Below are 21,540 nucleotides of genomic sequence, written 5' to 3'. Positions count from 1 at the left end.
ACTTGAGCTTCCCACACCGACAGCAGCCTAGTCTCTCTCCTCTGCTACTCAAAAGAAGAAAGGGATGTGTGTGTGTGTGTGTGTGAGGTTGTCAGCTGGCTAAGCGTCTGTGCAGGGTGAAGGGTCTCCTCCGCAGTGGCAGCAGCTCAGGGTGATGAGATGAGCCATGGGTGTGCATGTGTGTGTATGAGAGAGAGAGAGAGAGTGTGTGTGTGACCGTGTGAGCTACCGTGTCTGGGTCTGTGCTTGTGTGAGCAGCAGCGGGGGGAGGGGTGCTCCCATCAGGCCTGCCAGCAGGCTGTCATATCGTCCCTCGGCTGACTAGAGAGCAGGGTCAGGCAGAGGGGAGGAGGGAGGGAGGGGGTGGGGGGGTGGGGGGGTGGCCATGAAAGTCTTACTGTGACAGCACTGTGGTATATTGGGCTTAATGTATATACATGTATCACAGCCAGACTTGCGCATGTGTATCGCATGTTCTCCCTCTCTCCACACACACATACAGTGGGGCAAAAAGTATTTAGTCAGCCACCATGTGCAAGTTCTCCCACTTAAAAAGATGAGAGAGGCCTGTAATTTTCATCATAGGCACACTTCAACATATGACAGACAAAATGAGGGAAAAAAATCCAGAAAATCACATTGTGGATTTTTATGAATTTATTTGCAAATTATGGTGGAAAATAAGTATTTGGTCACCTACAAAACAAGCAAGATTTCGGCTCTCACAGACCTGTAACTTCTTCCTTAAAGAGCCCTCTGTCCTCCACTCGTACCTGTTTTAATGGCACCTGTTTGAACTTTTATCAGTATAAAAGACACCTTGTCCACAACCTCAAACAGTCACACTCCAAACTCCAACTATGGCCAAGACCAAAGAGCTGTCAAAAGGACACCAGAAACAAAATTGTAACCTGCACCAGGCTGGGAAGACTGAATCTGCAATAGGAAGCAGCTTGGTTTGAAGAAAATCAACTGTGGGAGCAATTATTAGAAATGGAAGACATACCAAGACCACTGATAATCTCCCTCGATCTGGGGCTCCACGCAAATCTCACCCCGTGGGGTCAAAATGGATCACAAGAAGCGGAGCAAAAATCCCAGAACCACACGGGGGGACCTAGAAATGACCTGCAGAGAGCTGGGACCAAAGTAACAAAGCCTACCATCAGTAACACACTACGCCGCCAGGGACTCAAATCCTGCAGTGCCAGACGTGTCCCTCTGCTTAAGCCAGTACATGTCCAGGCCCGTCTGAAGTTTGCTAGAGGAGCATTTGGATGATCCAGAAGAGATTGGGAGAATGTCATAGGGTCAGATGAAACCAAAATATAACTTTTTGGTAAAACTCACACTCGTCGTGTTTGGAGGACAAAGAATGCTGAGTTGCATCCAAAAGAACACCATACCTACTGGTGAAGCATGGGGTGAAACATCATGCTTTGGGGGCTGTTTTTTCTGCAAAGGGACCAGGACGACTGATCCTCAAAGGAAAAAATGAATGGGGCCATGTATCGTGAGAGGTTGAGTGAAAACCTCCTTCCATCAGCAAGGGCATGAAGATGAAACGTGGCTGGGTCTTTCAGCATGACAATGATCCCAAAAACACGCGCCCGGCAACGAAGGAGTGGCTTCGTAAAGAAGCATTTCAAGGTCTGGAGTGGCCTAGCCAGTCTCCAGATCTCAACCCCATAGAAAATCTTTGGAGGGAGTTGAAAGTCCGTGTTGCCCAGCAAACAGCCCCAAAAACATCACTGCTCTAGAGGAGATCTGCATGGAGGAATGGCCAAAATACCAGCAACAGTGTGTGAAAACCTTGTGGAGACTACAGAAAACGTTTGACCTCTGTCATTTTGAAACAAAGGGTATATAACAAATATATTGAGATAAACTTTTGTTATTGACAACATACTTATTTTCCACCATAATTTTTTCATAAAAATCCTACAATGTGATTTTCTGGATTTTTTTTCCTCATTTTGTCTTGTCATAGTTGAAGTGTACCTATGATTGAAAATTACAGGCCTCTTCATCTTTTTTAAAGTGGCGAGAACTTGCACAATTGGTGGCTGACTAAATACTTTTTTGCCCCAACTGCATAATGTAGATGTTATCCAAGGTTTTACATGTACTGAGAGATGTTTGACCTCTGTAGACATGGGGGACTTTGGATTCTCACAGAATAATGATCATCATCAGAGCACTTCTCCATATTACCCCTATTTGTATCCACCAAAGCCGAACTCACTCCCGTCTTCACATTCACTATGTGGTCCCAGTGTGCATTCATAGGGGCTTGCTGATTGGACGCCAGCCCAGAGAAAAGGAGGACGCTGGGCGATTGGGCGCCTCTGTGCCCCTGAGTGTCATTGGACATGTGTCCTGGCCCTCTGCCATKTCATTTTAAACGAGTGTGTTTGTGTCCCTCGCTTGTCGTAACTCAAACCACATGTCCACTCTACACAAACAACCCTGGCAATGCCAGTCGCTCACTGTGCCATCCTGGAATCATAATTGGTATTAGTAAGGGGGTAAGGGGTGATAAATGACTSTCTCGTTTCCTCTCTTGCATGATTCTGACAACGTTAGTCACGCAGCAGTGGCGTTGACGGGCTGAACGGCTGCCAAGAAASGAGGGAATAAAACAAGAAAAAAAGCTAGCCTTTCTGAATGAAGAACAAGTATTAAATACTGTTGCTCTGTTTTGTGCTAAYTGGCTGTTACGTACGCCTCTTGGAGGAGGGAACGCAACACCCTGCTACAACTCAGCTTCCCGTGGAGTGAAATAAGGTATGTGATTGTAGGTGCGGGTAAGGATGACATTGATTCTCCCTTCACACGGTAAGGTGGGGAAAAGGGGCTGGATGGAACCAAAGCAAAGAAAGTTAAAGTTAAAGTTCCCCCTCCTACCTTACCTGCCTACCCACTGGTTACCTATTCTTAGCACCACCTGGCGCTAACCAAAATACAGGGGGTGGTCCGCCCAGGTCTTACCTAGTGTGCATAGACAGAGTAAATACTACGGGTATATGTATGCCCGCAGGCCTCTTGCTTAAACACTCCCAAGGTGCCTTCCCCTTCCCCCCCCGGGAACAAATGAAACAGAATAATTCACCAAACTTAGTGAACAATTTGAATAAACCAAAAACACTAGGTACTATGCTGTACACATACCTCTACAGGAGCGGCTACAAAACACTAGGTACTATGGTACTATGGTATACACATACCTCTACAGGAGCGGCTGCGAAACACTTTCAACATATTTACCAGACCAACAACCAACACAGGACACACTAAGAAGCTCTCTCCCCTGGGGAAGGAACACTGGCTTTTCAAGCTGCAGAACGAGTTGGTGTTTGAAGATCCAGCTGTTTCCCCTGACWAGAGGGCGRGGTCAGAGCTCCAATCAGCAATRAGGCTGACCAATCAGCTGCTTGGAATCCAGGAAACCATCCTGAAATACACATACAAACCCACAACACAGAAACTGWGGAACGTGACACTGGCTCCAAGTGATGGCTAACAACGTTGACKGGATTGCATTGGTTTWGAGGGCAGTTAGTGTTAGCKTGATTAGCGCAACGGCGGCCATTTTGTCTCCGTCACACGYCTCCAGTTTCCTCCCGGGCAGGTGGTTACGGATGGGAAATATCGGAGACAGATAGCCATCTTAGGGCAAACAAAAGCTTGATTGAAGTCCTGCGGAGCGTAATGAGAAAGGATCACAGCTCTGTAGCCAACAGGAGCCTTTTCTCAATGCATCGTGGATGTGTCATATTATGATATTCATATTATGATATATGATATTCATCATTAACAGTTCAGGTTTGACTGATAATGCAGACAACAGGAAATGGAATCAGAATGTTATGCAGGATTGATTGGATTCCTAAATCATCTAGTTTGATTGAGGCCTGCCGCCCTCACACGCTGTCTGCTCTGCTTCCTGTAAATATCCCAGTATGTCTCCCAAATGGCACCCTATTCCCTTTTTAGTGCACTACTTTTGACCCGGGCCCATAGGCCTCTGGTCAAAAGTAGTGCACAGTATGGTATCATGACACAAGGTGAGACTCAGATGCAGACACAGGAGGCAGATGGTTGGAGTCTTACAATGTTTATTAATCCAAAAGGAGTAGGCAAGAGAATGGTCGTGGACAGGTAAAAGKTCAAAACCAGATCAGAGTCCAGGAGGTACAGAGTGGCAGACAGGTCGTGGTCAAGGCAGGCAKKCAAAATGGTCAGGCAGGTGGGTACAGAGTCCAGAAMAGGCAAGGGTCAAAACCGGGAGGACTAGAAAAAGGAGAATAGCAAAGGCTGRTTGACTTGGAACATACAAGATGTACTGGCACAGAGAGACAGGAAACACAGGGATAAATACACTGGGGAAAATCAGCGACACCTGGAGGGCGTGGAGACAATCACAAGAACAGGTGAAACAGATCCGGGCGTGACATATGGGGTACAATATGGGATGCACAGCCTCTATTTCCTATGCCACTTACTTAGCGTCTGATGTGCTGCAATGTTTCCAACTATTATTTTCATTTCGAGGCAATACAACTCAAAGGGAGGGGCATACACCTTCATGGTGACGTCTGAAGACAGTCAAAGTGAAATGTTTTCCGCAATGTTTTGTCTTTTATTGCCTCAAAAGAACAGGTGCAGATGCTTAGTAACTCAGACCGTAGCCATCTTTTATACATATTTCCTATTTTTCCAATAAACTGACAATATTATATGGAGTTATGAAGGACAGCTGTTCTCAAACCAGTCTGGAGGATAGAGTTCGCCTTTACACTCACACAACAAAACAAACAGAAGTTCCACTCTACTGCACAGATGTATGACACACACACACACATACACTGTACACACACACACTGTTGTTAGGTTCTAAATGAACCTAGTAAAACTCACTGATGATTAGTAAAGCTTAAACCAAGTTTATTCGCCCGTTGGGTCAATACAGCTGCATTAGTCAAAAACATATTCACAGAAGCACTGATATTTAACCCTTTCACAGGTACCATCACACAGGTGTGATTGTTCTACAGTGGTCCCTGAAGCGTATGATCACACCAGTGTTATTACAACGCTTATTTAGACAGCTTGTTTAGAACGGACAGTTTCGAATGACTCAACAATCAGCATTTGAGCTGGTCACACTTTTTCCAGAAACTATTTACACAAACGCAGTCCTTACAAAGTTATGTCCAGAATGTGAGCAGTTTATTTTTGGATGCAATGTTCAGATATTCACAGAAGTATCTATTGCATAACACAAATCATCCAAAGTTGTGGCCTACATCCGAAAAATGTAGGCTACAATTGTCCAAGCAACACAAACGGTCATATGTTTATAACTCTCGGCTGACATAAACTACAATAGGAATTAGCTAATAGCAATTACTATGTATAATTAATCACATCACGGGTGAGCTCACCATTGATCTAAATAATTGAGTAAAACACTTTCTAGAAATTGAAAGTACTCCGACGATTAGTTTCAGCGCACCGCCATGCTTTTTTTCTGTTTATTGGTCTGTTTATATTATGCATGTTGAAGGGGTGTGTTGTCTACCATCGTTCGCATCCCACCATTCACTTCCTRGAGTTCTCAAAAAATGAGTGAACCCTTACTCATCTCATTTTGTTATAGCATCTTTGGTCCGACAGACGATTACGTGAAACCCAGAATGCATTGTATGTCAACAAACATGGCTCCACACATAGCTGGAATTAGCTTAGCTCATCATAATCAGTACAACCTTCAAAAAAGTATTTTACACACATAATATGTGCCCATTACAATCTATGCAAGAATCGGAATGCATGATTTATCAWCGGTACTTGAAAACATGAGAATAAAATGTAAATATATCAATAATTACCAAAACAAAATATTTTMTGATAGTGATTTATTGATACAAATGGCGTGTGCCGGTAGTCAATTACGTAACCTCTCACTCCCACTCTGAGCCATTCAGTGTTGTTGTTTATGTATGTAGCKAGTGAGCTAAGCTGTAGCATTAGCAATGTCTTTCAAAAGGAGACAATTCACAAATGCGGAAATTCTGGAGATTTCTTAAAATTCTGACAATGAGTCTGAGTAAGAAAGTCAGGAATCAGATTCTGACAGTGATAGCATTTCGTCAACAATGCTACTGCCATCCTAAATGACCCGTTATACAAACTAAGAAATGTTCTTACCAGTCTAACAATAGCATTTGGTTGAGTCTTTGTGCCATACAAAGACCAATGCATTGATGAGTGAGGGGCTCGGGGTGTCCGGGTCCGTGGTGATGACCATGCTGGCTCCTCATCTCAGCAAGGGACACACTTTGTATGTGGACAGCAGTCCCACACTCTTCCAGCATCTGCTCTCCAACAACACAGGGGCTTGTGGCACAGTCAGGTCAAACAGGAAGGGGATGCCGGCATTCAGATGCAGAGAGGGGAGGCGGAATTCAAGGAGCACGGTCAACAGCTGGCAGTAAAGTGGCATGACAAACGAGACATTCATGTCCTCGCCACTGTCCATACAGCAACCATGTCGGCCACAGGGAAGGTGGACCACCTGACGGAAGAGAAAAATCAACCCAGACTGTGTGCTTGACTATAACCTCATAATGGGGGCAGTGGATACGGCGGACATGATAAACAGCTTTGTGGAATGCACTCGGAAAACAACCAAGTGGTGTAAGAAGATATTTTCCATCTGATCAACGCAGCCCTCAATGGCCACATAGTTCACCGCCAACTAACAGGTGAGATGATTACTGAACAAGGGATTTTTTGTAATTGGACGTACAGTTCACATGCAAATCACAGACAGAAACTATTAACGTAATAAGGCACTTACGTTGATAGAAACGCAGCCTGGATTTGAACCAGGGTGTCTGTAGTGACTGAGATGCTGTGCCTTAGACCGCTTGGGAGTCGTAAGGCCAGGGTAGCTTCAAAATACAATGCAAGCTAATACTTCTGATGCAATCAGCATTGTTTTACAGAGCTAATAGAAGAATGTAGCTGTAGTGACGTATCTAGCACTGAGACGCTGTGCCTTAGACCGCTGTGCCACTTGGGAGTCATAAGGCCAGGGTAGCTTCAAAATACAWCATGCTAAKACTTCTGACGCAATTAGCATTGTTTTCCAGAGCTAATAGAAGAATGTAGCTAGCTACCTAAGCATTGAGTATARCACCATAAGGGTTATGAAATGAGTAACGTTACCTTGCGTGTCCGCGGTTATAAGGAATATACACAAAAATATTATGCTACAGTAGAAACGACATAACACGACATGCAGAAACTATTTTAACTTAATAAGGCACAATAAGGCACTTACTTTGATAGAAACGCACACATTTCCAAAGTTGTTATTGGCAACGAAAACAACTATGACTGCGATGCAGGCAACAGACGGTAAATGTGAACGTGTGTGTGCAGGACGGGAGCTGAGCAAATGTCTGCAGACTTGAACTGCACTAACAACTGGGAAGTGGTTGGGGAATTTTGGGCCGGGTCAGAAATGTCCGAAAAATGAAAAGTAAAAATGACTACTTTTATGTGAATGAATGAGCCGGAACACACCTCAATTCAAACTGTTCTTAGAAGAAAAAAAAAMTTGTTSGAAAATCATTTGAAATTGACAAATTGAAAACAGCCTATAATTAAAAACAGGCTGCGTGCCTTGGTTTGTGGGCAGCGCGGATTAAATGTACTGATGCGTAACAATCACATTCTGGAATGGAGAAAACATTCTGAGAGTTAGAGATATTTGGAATATAAAGTTGAACTCGTTCTCCTATGCGGAGTCTCCTCCTCTACATCTGAACARCCAATGCATCTCTGTTGCTAGACAGAACCTTAGTGATATCTGTTCTTCCTCACTTCCTCTGACCTGACCTCTGCCCCAAAGTGCTCGCTCCTCCCCAACTCACGGCTGTCATGGTGACTGGTACCAGTCTGTGTCTTTCCTCCTCCCATATGATCCCTGATGGCTAACGATAACATATCCTGACAGGATGGAAACGTTATATACTCCCCTCTCTCCCTCAGTGACATGAATATGTATATTTCATGATTTCATAAGTCAAGAAATCAGAACCCAACACTGTAAACACACAGCCTCCCCCCACACACCACACAGTGTGTTCGACAAAGTGTACCCCACTACATACAGACGCTCCTATTGGACTCAGTACCACCAGCCTTATGTAATGTATCATTAAAGCTTAAAGCTTATGCTCTTTCATGTCTTAATACTTTACAGTAAAAGCCTCCGCTAGAGATCGTCTTCCATTAGGCTCATACTCTGACAAAATGTAGATGTATTTGTATACGTACAGTACATGCAGTACTGCAGGAATGTTGTGTTTAACTGTCAGGTACAGTAAAGAACAGTACTTTAGTTTTTCTTTGGTTGTTATGTGAAATAGGCTACACGGGCGTGTGAGCGATGTGAAGGACAGAGAGAGTTGGCGGATACGTTGGTTGGATGGGGAGGGGGATCCWTGACGGGGGAAGGGCTCAATCCCGCCATTCAGGGCCGGACGGACGAGTGTGGGTGAAGAGGTGGAGGAGGGAGACAGTGGCAGCTCATCTTGTCTACGTTGAAACCTCTTTCAGAAATCCCATCAAATTGCAGAGGCATACGCACGCACACACACACGTCAGCCACCCTTATCTCCTCTCACTCTCACGGATGAGAGTCAGACAGAGACGTACAGTATTAGACTSACATCCTCTCCTCTTTCTAACAAGAGCTCTCAGAACTATATCTACTGCGTAACAGGGCCTGGAGATAGTAGGTTATAGACATCAGCGTCCTGTCTCACTCCAAACAAATGACCCTCTCATCCCAGCACATGACATGCTGTAAGGGCTGTGCATTGCGTGAGAGGCTTGTTAAAGGCTTCAGTGTTTATAGTATATTCAACAGTGGTGTCCTTGAGTCTGTAGGGAAATAGATGAGCTAGCCAAAGGAACATGTGTCTGTATTGTGTGTGTGTTTTGGTAATACATGCATGGAGACACTCTTTCTCTCCCTCATTATAGCGTTGGGATTGTTACTTCAAATGAGTGTGTGTTTTATTTGCTCGTATTACAGTATGCGGTCATTCATATCAACTTCCTTTTCCAAATGCACTTATTGTAAGTCCCCCGGGATAAGAGGGTCTGCTCAATCAAATCTAAAACATAAGCGTGTTCTGTAGAGAGAGGAAATTGACTGTAGCCCACCTCCACCACCATGTCCATTAGCCTTGTCTCCATCTGTCACGATGGGCCAACACACACACACACACACACACACACGCACACACACAGCCCCTCAGATCTCTCACCCAGACCACTCACAGGTCAGCTGTCCAATAGGGACTCGGTCGACACGGTAACTCTGGGGTTTTAGCCAATCGATGTGAAAGAAAATGGAGTCAAGTGACGGGAGTGAAAGCAGACACAGCCCTGTGGTCTCTACTTCTTCACTTCTAGTAGGAGGAAATGGATACAGTGTAAGTTGAGGGATGAGGGAAAGACATGAGAAACATAGGGGAATCGTTCCGCCCAGTGGGGTATAGCAGAAATCAGTGAAGGCAAGGGTTTTGGGTTGCGGTAGATTCCTTTTATTTTTAGCTGGTAAGGAGTTTGGAATGTTGTGGGGGAATCAATGGTAGGATCACTGTACCGTGGAGAGAGCAATGTGTGTGAGAGACACACACACTGACACACAGAAGTAGACCGCACACACACTGACACACAGAAGTAGACCGCACACACACTGACACTGGATAGAGACGCAACAAAAACACTTTTTTGAACCCTAACAAAGTAGACAGCCAACCACACTAGAGAAACACAGAAGTTAGACCGCACACACAACTGACCAGACAGAGAGTAGACGCACACACTGACACACAGAAGTGAGACCGCAACACACAGCTGACAACGCAGAAGTAGAGTGGATGCGCACACACACACACGAACACAGAAGTAGACCGACACAACACACTGACACACAGAAGTAGACAGCGCACCACACACAACACACACCGACACACAGAAGTAGACCGCACACACTCAACAGACATAGAAGTAGACCGAAACACACACACGAGTAGACCGCACACACACTGACACACGAAGTAGACTGCACACATACTGACACAGAGACGTAGACCACACCACACACAACATATCCTCTCTCTACAGGCTCACTATCACTCACTCTTCCTTAAAATGCAAAACTAAACACCCACTGGCAGGGTTCTGCATCTCCCCTTCTGACACATCACTCCTTTTCGTCCTCTCCCTCGCTCCTCTCATCTCTGAAACGGACACGTTCCCTCTCTGAACACATCTCTTTCGTCCTCTCTCCTCCTCTCATCTCTGACGGCACATGTCTCCCTCTCGACACACTCCTCTTTCGTCCTCTCCCTTGCTCCTCTCATCTCTGACAACGGACCACGACTCCTCTCTCTGACACACCTCTCTCTGTCCTCTCCGCCTTCTCTCGTCTCTGAAACGGACACACGTCTCCCTCTCTGAAACACTCCTCTTTTGTCTTCCTCGTCCTCCATCTCTGAAACGACATGTCTCCTCTCTGACACACACCTCCTTTTCGTCCTTCTCTCGCTCCTCTCGTTCTGAAACGGACACACGTCTCCCTCTCGACACACACTCCTCTTTCGTCCTTCCCTCGCTCCTCTCATCTCTGAAACGGACACGTCTCCCTCTCTACACACACTCCTCTTTCGTCCTCTCCCTCGCTCCGCTCATTGAAACGGACACGTCTCCCTCTCCGACACACACTCCTTTCGTCCCCTTCACTCCTCTCATCTAACATCGTGATCTCTTCTGACACCACTCCTGTCGTCCTCGCCTCGCCTCTCATCTCTGAAACGGACAACGTCTCCCTCTCTGACCACACACTCTCTTTCGTCCTCTCGCTCTCTCATCTCTGAAACGAAACGTCTCTCTCTGACACACACTCCTCTTCGTCACTCATTACTCGCTCCGTCTGCTTCTGAACATCGAACTACGTCTCCTCGTCTGAAACGACCACAACATCTCCTACTTTCGTCCTCTCTTGCTCTCTCTCATTCTGAAACGGACACATGTCTCCTCTCCCGAACACCACTCCTCTTTCGTCTCTCCCCTCGCTCCTCTCATCTCTGAACGGACACATGTCTCCTCTCTGACACACCTCCTCTTTCGTCCTCCGCTCGCGTCCTCTGATCTCTGAAACGGACCACTGTTTCCCTCCTTGAACACACTCTCTTTCGTCTTCCCGCTCCTCTCATCTCTGAAACGGAGACATGTCTCCCTCTCCGACACACACTCTCTTTCGTCCTCTCCCTCGCTCCTCTCATCTCTGAACGGACACATGTCTCCCTCTCTGACACACACTCCTCTTTCGTCTCTCCCTCGCTCCTCTCATCTCTGAAACGGACACATGTCTCCTCTCTGACACACACACTCCTCTTTCTTCGTCTCCTGGTCTCTCATCCTGAAACGAACACGTCTCCTCTCTGACACACACCACTCTCTTTCGTCTCTCTCGCTCCTCTCTCTTGAAGACACATGTCTCCCTTCTGACACACTCCTCTTTCGTCCTCTCCTCGTCTCATCTATCTGAACGGACACATGTCTCCTCTCTGACACACAATCCTCTTTCGTCCTCTCCCTCGCTCCTCTCATCTCTGAAACGGCACATGTCTCGGTCGGTGCCCTTTGACGTTTCATGTGTAGATTCTCCCTTTTTGGATGCTGTTGCCCTCACTGTTCTGGCCATTGCATTCATACAGTTTGGATCACACTACTGAGCGGTGCTTCCCCCTACATCAACGAGCTGTCGTTTGATCTATGCTGAATTGATTGAGGTTCATTGGTTTCTAATGCTCGGGGTTGGAAAGCGGCTTCACGTTCTCTTCGTCATCGTACGATAATGAGTTGGTGGTTATTCAAAGTGATTACAGTTGAATGCACGGACGAATGGTGTTTTGACCTTGACAGATCACTTTTGACCCTCATTCCAGGGACGCAGGTTTCCTGGTCCTAAGTACGAACAGGTCCCCAGGCATCAAGCAGCGTAGCAGGTAACTTGTGGTTAAAGCTGGTTCCAATACCCCTGGGCTGAAAGGTAGAAAATGGGTCGATGTGCTTGAGAAGCCACTTCAGCCTAATTTCTCCAGGGGCGTACGACTATGGCTGACCTGTAAATCAATACTTTTTACTGCCCGAGCCTGTGTATGTGACAAATAACACATTTAAATTTCATACCTTCTCAGCCAACTGAGCCATGGAAACCATAGTTAAATATTAAACCTCTGCTCTGTTGTGCTGCTGTGTGGTTGACCATAAGGTAGTTAATATAACCTCTGCTCTGTCTGTGTGTTTGAACCATACAGTAGTTAATATAACTCTGCTCGTTGTGTGCGTGTGTTGAACATCAGTAGTTAATGTAATCTGCTGTGTGTTTGAACATACGTAATTAATATAATTGCTCTGTGTGGTTGACCGTACAGTAGTTAACTATAACTCTCTCTGTGTTGGTTGAACCGTACAGTAGTTAATATAATTTGCTCATGTGTGTTTGAACCGTACAGTAGTTAATTAGAGACTCTGTCTTTGGTGTTGACGGTACAGTAGTTATATACTCTGCTCTGTCTGTGTGTTGAACCATACAGTAGTTAATGATAACCTCTGCTGTCTGTGTGCTGTGTTTTGAACATAAAGTAGATATGTAATCTGCTGTGTGGTTGAACCATACAGAGTTAATACAACCTCTGTTCTGTTGGTTGAACATACAGTAGTTAATATAAACCTCTGCTCTGTGTGGTTGAACCATACAGTAGTTAATATAACCTCTGCTCTGTGTGTTTGAACCGTACATATAGTTAATCTAACTTGTCTCTTGTTTGACACCATACAGTAGTTTATATAAACTTCTGCTCTGTGTGGTTGAACCGTACAGTAGTTAATATACCATCTGCTCTGTGTGGTTGAACCATACAGTAGTTAATTAACTCTGCTCTGTGGGTTGAACCATACAGTAGTTAATATAACCTCTGTGTGGTTGAACCATACAGTATTGTAACTTCTGCTCTGTGTGGTTGAACCGTACAGTAGTTAATGTAACCTCTGCTCTGTGTGTTTGAACGTACAGTAGTTAATATAACCTCTGCTCTGTGTGTTTCTGTCATAGAATTTCTCGGGTGCCCCAGGCAGAGGGAGCTGCCTTGAAGGACTCTGCCCTTTGACCTCATCTACACAGATACACGGCATGCAGCAGATGAAGCAGCACATGGGCTTTCGCTAAGAGACACAAGTATGTGTGTGGCATGTGTGTGTGCTGTGGCCGACGTACGGCAGTGTGTATAATATACATGTGTCAGTGTTTATCATAGCTAAGGTTTATTGCCTGTGTTTATGAGTCCATTATGGCGCTTAATAGATGCTACTGGTGTCTTCTGCTCGTACTCAGTTTAGTTATCCTATAGGTCAGTAAAACATCCCTGACAGTCTTCGGCCAGACTGTCAGTCCTGTCTAATCCTATGATGAAGGGGGGGGGGGGGGGGGGGGGGGGCAGCACCATAGCAGTAACAATACACCTCTCTCCATCACTGAGATACATGACAGGTCTCCTTTTGAAGTCCACACGCATAAATGCATTCAGAGAAACACAACATGACAAAACACATACAGTTGAAGTCGGAAGTTTACATACACTTAAGTTGGAGTCATTAAACTCGTTTTCAACACTCCACAATTTCTTGTAACAAACTATAGTTTTGGAAAGTGCATGACACAAGTAATTTTTCCAACAATTGTTTACGAGAGATTATTCAACATACTTCACTGTATCACAATTCCAGTGGTCAGAAGTTTACATACACTAAGTTGACTGTGCCTTTAAAAGCTTGGAAAATTAAGACAATGATCCATGGCTTTAGAAGCTTCTGATAGGCTATTGACATATTTGAGTCAATTAGAGGTGTACTGTGGATGTTATCAAGGCCTACTTCAAAGTAGTGCCTCTTTGCTGCATCATGATAAAATCAAAAGAAATAGCCAGAACTCAAAAAAATGTGTAGACATCCAAAGTCGTGGCTTCATTGGAGCAATTCCAATGCCTGAAGTACCTACGTTCATTGTACAAACAATAGTATCAAGTATAAAACCATGGACCACGAGCCATCATACGCTCAGGAAGGAGACGTGTTCTTGTCTCCTAAGATGAACGTACTTTGGTGCAAAAGTGCAAATCAATCCAGAAAACAGCAAGGATTGTGAACATGCTGGAGGAACAGGTACAAAAGTATCTATATCCAAGTAAAACTAATCCTATATAGACATGACCTGAAATGTCGTCAGCAAGGAAGAAGCCACTGCTCAAAACCGCATAAAAAAAAGCAGACTAGGTTGCAATTGCACATGGGACAAAGATCATACTTTTGGAGAAATGTCTCTGGTCTGATGAAAAAAATAGAACTGTTTGGCCATAATGACATTGTTATCTTTGAGAGAAAAGGGGGAGGCTTGCAAGCCGAAGAACACCATCCACAACGTGAAGCACAGGGTGGCGCATCATGTTGTGGGGGTGCTTGCTGCAGGAGGGACTGTGCACTTCACAAAATGGATGGGCAATCATGAGGGTGGAAATTTATGTGGATATATCGAAGCAACATCTCAAGACATCAGCCAGGAAGTTAAAGCTTGGTCGCAAATGAGTCTTCCAAATGGACAATGACCCCAAGCATACTTCCAAAGTTGTGGCAAAATGGCTTAAGGACAACAAAGTCAAGGTATTAGAGTGACCATCACAAAGCCCTGACCTCAATCCTATAGAAAATTTGTGGGCAGAACTGAAAAAAAATGTGTGCGAGCAAGGAGGCCTACAAACCTGACTCAGTTACACCAGCTCTGTCAGGAGGAATGGGCCAAAACTCACCTAACTTATTGTGAGAAGCTTGTGGAAGGCTACCTGAAACATTTGACCCAAGTTAAAGGCAATGATACCAAATACTAATTGAGTGTATGTAAACTTCTGACCCACTGGGAATGTGATGAAAGAAATAAAAGCTGAAATAAATAACTCTACTATTATTCTGACATTTCACATTCTTAAAATAAAGTGGTGATCCTAACTGACCTAAGACAGGGAATTTTTACGAGGATTAAATGTCAGGAATTGTGAAAACTGAGTTGAAATGTATTTGGCTAAGGTGTATATAAACTTCCGACTTCAACTGTACACCCCCCAAAAAAGCAAATTTTCTGACATTTAACTGCATTTTTGAGAAAGGGCTCATAAGTAACTATTTCACGGTAAAGTCTAAACTTGTATTCGACGCATGTGACAAATAAATTGATTTGATTTGACACATGTTTAGAGGCAGACCCATACAGATACACACAGACCTGTTCAGTGCCGTCTGACACACACCATTGGCAGACTTTTCTGCTCGGCAACAAATAGCACCAACTAGAACGCATACAGCACAGCGCTCATACCAGCTCATCTTCTATATACAGTATGCACCAGCCCATCTTCTATATACAGTATGCACCAGCTCATCTTCTATATACAGAATGCACCAGCTCATCTTCTATATACAGTATGCACCAGCCCATCTTCTATATACAGTATGCACCAGCTCATCTTCTATATACAGTATGCACCAGCTCGTCCTCTCCATCGCTCCTCTCGTCTCTGAAACGGACACACGTCTCCCTCTCTGACACACACTCCCTCTTTTGTTCCTTCTCCCTGCGCTCCCTCTCATCTGCTTGAACGACATGTCTCACCTCTCTGACAACACATCCTCCTTTGTCCTTCTCCTCGCTCCGCTCGTCTCTGAAACGGACACACGTCCTCAACCACCTCTCTTCCGACCCACACACTCCTCTTTTCTCCTCTCCCTCGCTGCCTCTCATCTCTGAAACGGACACGTCTCCCTCTCTGACACACACTCCTCTTTCGTCCTCTCCCTCGCTCCTCTATCTCTAAACGGACACGTCTCCCTCTCCGACACGCCCACTCCTACTTTCGTCCTCTCCCTCGCTCCTCTCATCTCTGAAACGGACAATGGTCTCCCTCGTCTGACAACACACTCCTCTTTCGTCCTCTGCCTCGCTCCTCTCATCCTCTGAAACGAACACGTCTCCCTCTCTCACACACACTCCTCTTTCGCAACTCTCCCTCGCTCCTCTCATCTCCTGAAAAAACGACACGTCGCCCTCTGCTGACACACACAAACTCCTCTTCGTCTCTCCCTCGTCTCCTCTCGTCTCTGAAACGGACACGTCTCCCTCTCGCGACACACACTCCTCTTTCGTCCTCCCCTCGCTCCTCTCATCTCTGAAACGGACACATGTCTCCCTCCTCCGACACACACTCCTCTTTCGTCCTCTCCCCTCGCTTCCTCTTCATCTCTTGAACGGGACACATGTCGTCCCTCTCTGACACACACTTCCTCTTTCGTCCTCTCCCTCGCGTCCTCTGGCAATCTCTGAAACGGACACATGTCTCCCCTCTCTGACACACACTCCTCTTTTCGTCCTCTCCTCGCTTCCTCTTCATCTCTGAAACGGAGCACATGCGTCTCCCTCTCCGACACACACTCCTCTTTCGTCCTCTCCCGTCGCTCCTCTCATCTCTGAAACGGACAATGTCTCCCTCTCTGACCACACACCTCCTCCTTTCGTCCTTCTCCCTCGCTCCTCTCATCTCTGTAAACGGGACACATGGTCTCCCTCTCTGACACACACACTCCTCTTTCTCCTCTCCCTCGCTCCTCTCATCCGGAAACGGACACGTCTCCCTCCTCTGACACACACACGCCTCTTTTCCGCCTTCCCTCGCCTCCTCTCATCTCCTGAACGGGACACATGTCTTCCCTCCTGACACACAAACTCCTACTTTCGGTCCTCTCCCTCGTCTCACTCTCAGTCTCTATAGCGCGAGCACCATATCGCCCTCTCTGACACACACCACTCCTCTTCGTCCCTCTCCCTCGCTCCTCTCCAATCTCTGAAGGCACACATGTCTCCGCGGTCGGTGCCCCTTTGACGTCTTCATGTGTAGATCTCCGCTTTTTGGATCTGTTGCCCGCTCACTGTTCTGGCCATCTGCTATGTCATAACAGGTTTGGATCACACTACTGAGCGGTGCTTCCCCCTCATCATCAACGCCAGCAGCTGTCGTTTGATCTAGCTGAATTATTGAGCGTTTCATTGTGTTTCTAATGCTGCGGGGCTTGGAAAGCGGCTTCAACGTTTCTCTTCGTCATCGTACGATAATGAGTTGTGGTGGTTTATTCAAAGTGACTTACAGTGAAGGCACAGAACCGAAGGTGTTTTGACCTGACCAGGTCCAACTTTGGACCCTTACATTCCAGCGGCACCAATACTGATGTTTCCTGTCCTAAGTAACGACAGGTCCCCAGGCATCAAAGGCAGCGTAGCAGGTAGACTTGTGGTTTAAAGCCGGGTCCCAAGTACCTGGGCTGACAAGGTAGAAAATAGGGTCGATGTGCCCTGAGCAGCCACTTCACCCTAATTTTCTCCAGGGGCGCCCGATACGACTATGGCGACCTGTAAATCCAGATAGCTTTAACGCACCGAGCCCTGTGTATGTGGACAATAGACACATTAAATTCAGTAACCATTCTCAGCCAACTGAGCCATGGAAAACCATAGTTAACTTTATAACCTCTCTCTGTCGTGTGTGCTGTTCGTTGAACCACTGACAAGTAGTTAATATAACCTCTGCTCTGTCTGTGTGGTTGACCTACAGTTAGTTAATATAACCTCTGCTCCTGTCTGTGCTGTGTGTATGAACACATACAGTAGTTAATGTAACCTCTGCTGTGTGTTTGATATCCCATACAGTAATTAATATAACCTCTGCTCTGTGTGGTTGAACCGTTTACAGTAGTTAATATACCTCTGCCTCTGTTGTTGGTTGAACCCTACAAGCTAGTTAATATACCCTGCTCAGTGTGTTTGAAACCGTACAGTAGTTAATGAGTGAACCTCTCTCTGTGGTGTAAAACGTACAGTAGTTTAATATATAACCTTGCCTCTGTCTGGAGTTTTGAAAACCATACAGTAGTTAATGTAACCTCTGCTCTGTACTGTGTGCTGGTGTGTTTGAACCATACAGTAGTTAATGTAACCTCTTGCTGGTGGTTGAACCAATACAGTAGTTAATACAACCTCTGTTCTGTTGGTTGAACCAGTCACAGCTAGTTAATATAACCTTCTGCTCTGTGTGGTTGAACCACGATACAGTTCTTTAAAGTATAAACCTCTGGCCGTCTGTGTTGTTTGAACCGCTACAGTAGTTAATATAACTCTGCTGCTGTGTTTGAACCAGTACAGTAGCTTAATGATAAACTTTGCTCTGTGTGGTTAACGCTTACAGTAGTTAATATAACCTCTGCTCTGTATGATTGAACCATACAGTAGTTACTATTAATAACCTCTGCTCTGTGGGGTCTGAACCATATTACATATAGTTATATAACCTCTGTGTGTTGAACCATACAGTATTAATGCTAACTTACTGCTCTGTGTCAGGTTGAAACCGTACAGATAGGTTAATTAACCTCTGCTCTGTGTGTTTGATACCGTACAGTAGTTTAATATAACCTCTGCTCTGTGGTTTCTGCTCATACGAATTTCTCGGGGTGCCCCAGGCAGAGGGAGCTGCCCCTTGAACAGACCTCTGCCCTTTGACCTTCATCTACACAGACTACCACGGCATGCAGCAGATGAAGCAGCACATGGGCTTTTCGCTCAAGAGACCAAGTATGTGTGTAGTGCATGATTTGGTGTGTGTTGCCGACGTACGTTGCCAGTGTGTTATAATATACATGTGTAAACAGCTGTGTATCATAGCTAAGGTTTTATTGCCTGTGTTTAGAGTCCATTAGGCCGCTTAATAGATTTTCTGACTGACAGTGTCCTGGTCCTGCTGGCGTAACTCAGTTAGTTAATCCCCTATAAGGTCAGTAAAACACCCTGACGAGTCTTCGGGCCAGACTGTCAGTCCTGTCTAATCCTATGATGGAATAGGGGGGGGGGGTGGGGGGGGGGGTGGCAGCACCATAGCATTTAAGCAATTACACAACTCTCTCCACCACTGAGAAATTACATGACAGGTCTTCCTTTTGAAGTACCACACACGACATAAAAATGCAGGTTCAGAGAAACACAAACATAGACAGCAAAAAACACATACAGTTGAAGTCGAAGTTTACATACACTTAAGTTGGAAGTACATTAAAACTCGTTTTTCAACCACTCCACAAATTTCTTGTAAACAAACCTATAGTTTGGAAAAGGTGCACTGACACAAGTAATTTTCCATCAAATTGTTTACAGAGAGATATTTCACATACTTCACTGTATCATCAATTCCAGTGAGTCAGAAGTTTACATACACCTTAAGTTGACTGTGCCTTTAAAACAGCTTGCGAAAATTACAGAACAATGATGCCAGGCTTAGAAGCTTCTGATAGGCTAATTGACATAATTTGAGTCAATTAGAGTGTACCTGTGGATGTATTTCAAGGCCTACCTTCAAAACGTAAGTGCCTCTTTGCTTGACAATCATGATAAAAAATCAAAAGAAATCAGCAAAACTCATGGAAAATAATGTGTAGGACATCCCCAAGTCGGGTTCATCCATTGGCGAGCAAATTCCAAATGCCTGAAGGTACCACGTTCATCTGGTACAAACCAATAGTGATGCAAGTATAAACACCATGGGACCACGCAGCCATCATACCGCTCAGGAAGGAGACGTTTCTGTCTCCTAGAGATGAAACGTACTTTGGTGCAAAAAGTTTGCAAATCAATCCCCAAACAACAGCAAAGGACCTTGTGAACATGCTGGAGAAACAGGTACAAAAGTTATCTATACCACAGGTAAAACTAATCCTAATATAGACATGACCTGAAATGTCGACTCAGCCAAGGAAAGAAGCACTGCTCCAAAAACCGCCAGAAAAAAAAGCCAGACCTACGGTTTGCAATTGCACATGGGGAACAAAGATCATACTGTTTGGAGAAATGTCCTCTGCGTCTGATGAAACAAAAATAGAAACTGTTTGGCCATAATGACCATTGTTATCTTTTGGAGAAAAGGGGGAGTGCTTGCAAGCCGAAGAACCACCATCCCAACCGTGAAGCACAGGGGTTGGCGGCATTCATGTTGTGGGGGTGCTTTAGCTGCCAGGAGGGACTGGCGGCGACTTCACAAAATGGAGGCATCATGAGGGTGGAAAATTTATGTGCATATATCGAAGCAACATCTCAAGACTCAGCAGGAAGTTAAAGCTTGTCCGCAAATGGGTCTGTCGCAAAGGACAATGACCCCAAGCATACTTCCAAAAGTTGTGGCAAGAATGGGCTTAAGGACAACAAGGATCAGGATTGGAGTGGCCATCACAAGAGCCGCTGACCTCATCCGTATAGAAATATTTTGTGGGCAGACTGAAAAATCTGTTGCGAGCCGAGAGGAGCCTAGCAAACCTGACTGCAGACACCGCTCTGGTCAGGAGAGGAAATGGGCAACAAATTCTACCCCAACTTATTGTGAGAAGCTTGGTGAAGGCTACCGTGAAACAGCTGTTGACCGCCTAAGCATTAAAGGCAATGCTACCAAAATATAATTGTTTAGTGTGATTGTAAACTGTCTGGACCCACGGAATGTGAAGAAAGAAATGTAAAGCTGAAATAAATCATATCTCTCTACTATGACTGACATTCACATTCTTAAAATAAGTGGTGATCGCTAACGTGACCTAGACAGGAATTTTTTACGAGATATAAATGTCAGGAATTGTGAAAAAACGGAGTTTTTGAGAAGAGGGCGCATAAGTAACTATTTCACCGGTAAAGTCTACAACTTGTATTCGACGCATGTTGACAAATAAATTGATTTGATTTGACACAGGTTTAGAGGGCAGACCCATTACAGATACACACAGACCTGTTCAGTGCCGTCTGACACACACCCATTTAGCAGACTTTTCTGCTCGTTCAACAAATAGCACCAACTAGAACGCATACAAGCACAGCGCTACATACCAGCTCATCTCTATATACAGTATGCACACCAGCCCATTTCTACTATACAGTATGCACCAGACTCATCTTCTATATACAGAATGCACCCAGCTCATCTTCTATATACAGATTGCACCCAGCCATTCTTCTATATACAGTATGCACACAGCTTCCATCTTCTGATAATTACAGTATGCACCAGCCCATCTTCATATACAGTAGGCAACCACTATCTTCTAATACTACAGTAATGCACCAGCTCATCTTCTATATACAGTATGCACCAGCTCATCTTCTAATACAGTATGCACCAGCTCCATTCTCTATATACAGTGCACCAGCTCATCGTCTATAGACAGTATGCATCAGCTCAATCTTCTATAACAGATGCACCAGCTTCACTTCTATAACTTAGTATGCACAGCTCATCTTCGTATTATACATATGCACCAGCT

This window comes from Salvelinus sp. IW2-2015, linkage group LG1 (genome assembly GCF_002910315.2).
Source record: "Salvelinus sp. IW2-2015 linkage group LG1, ASM291031v2, whole genome shotgun sequence".
In the NCBI taxonomy this organism is placed as follows: domain Eukaryota; kingdom Metazoa; phylum Chordata; class Actinopteri; order Salmoniformes; family Salmonidae; genus Salvelinus; species Salvelinus sp. IW2-2015.
Note: the sequence above shows the minus strand (reverse complement) of the source record.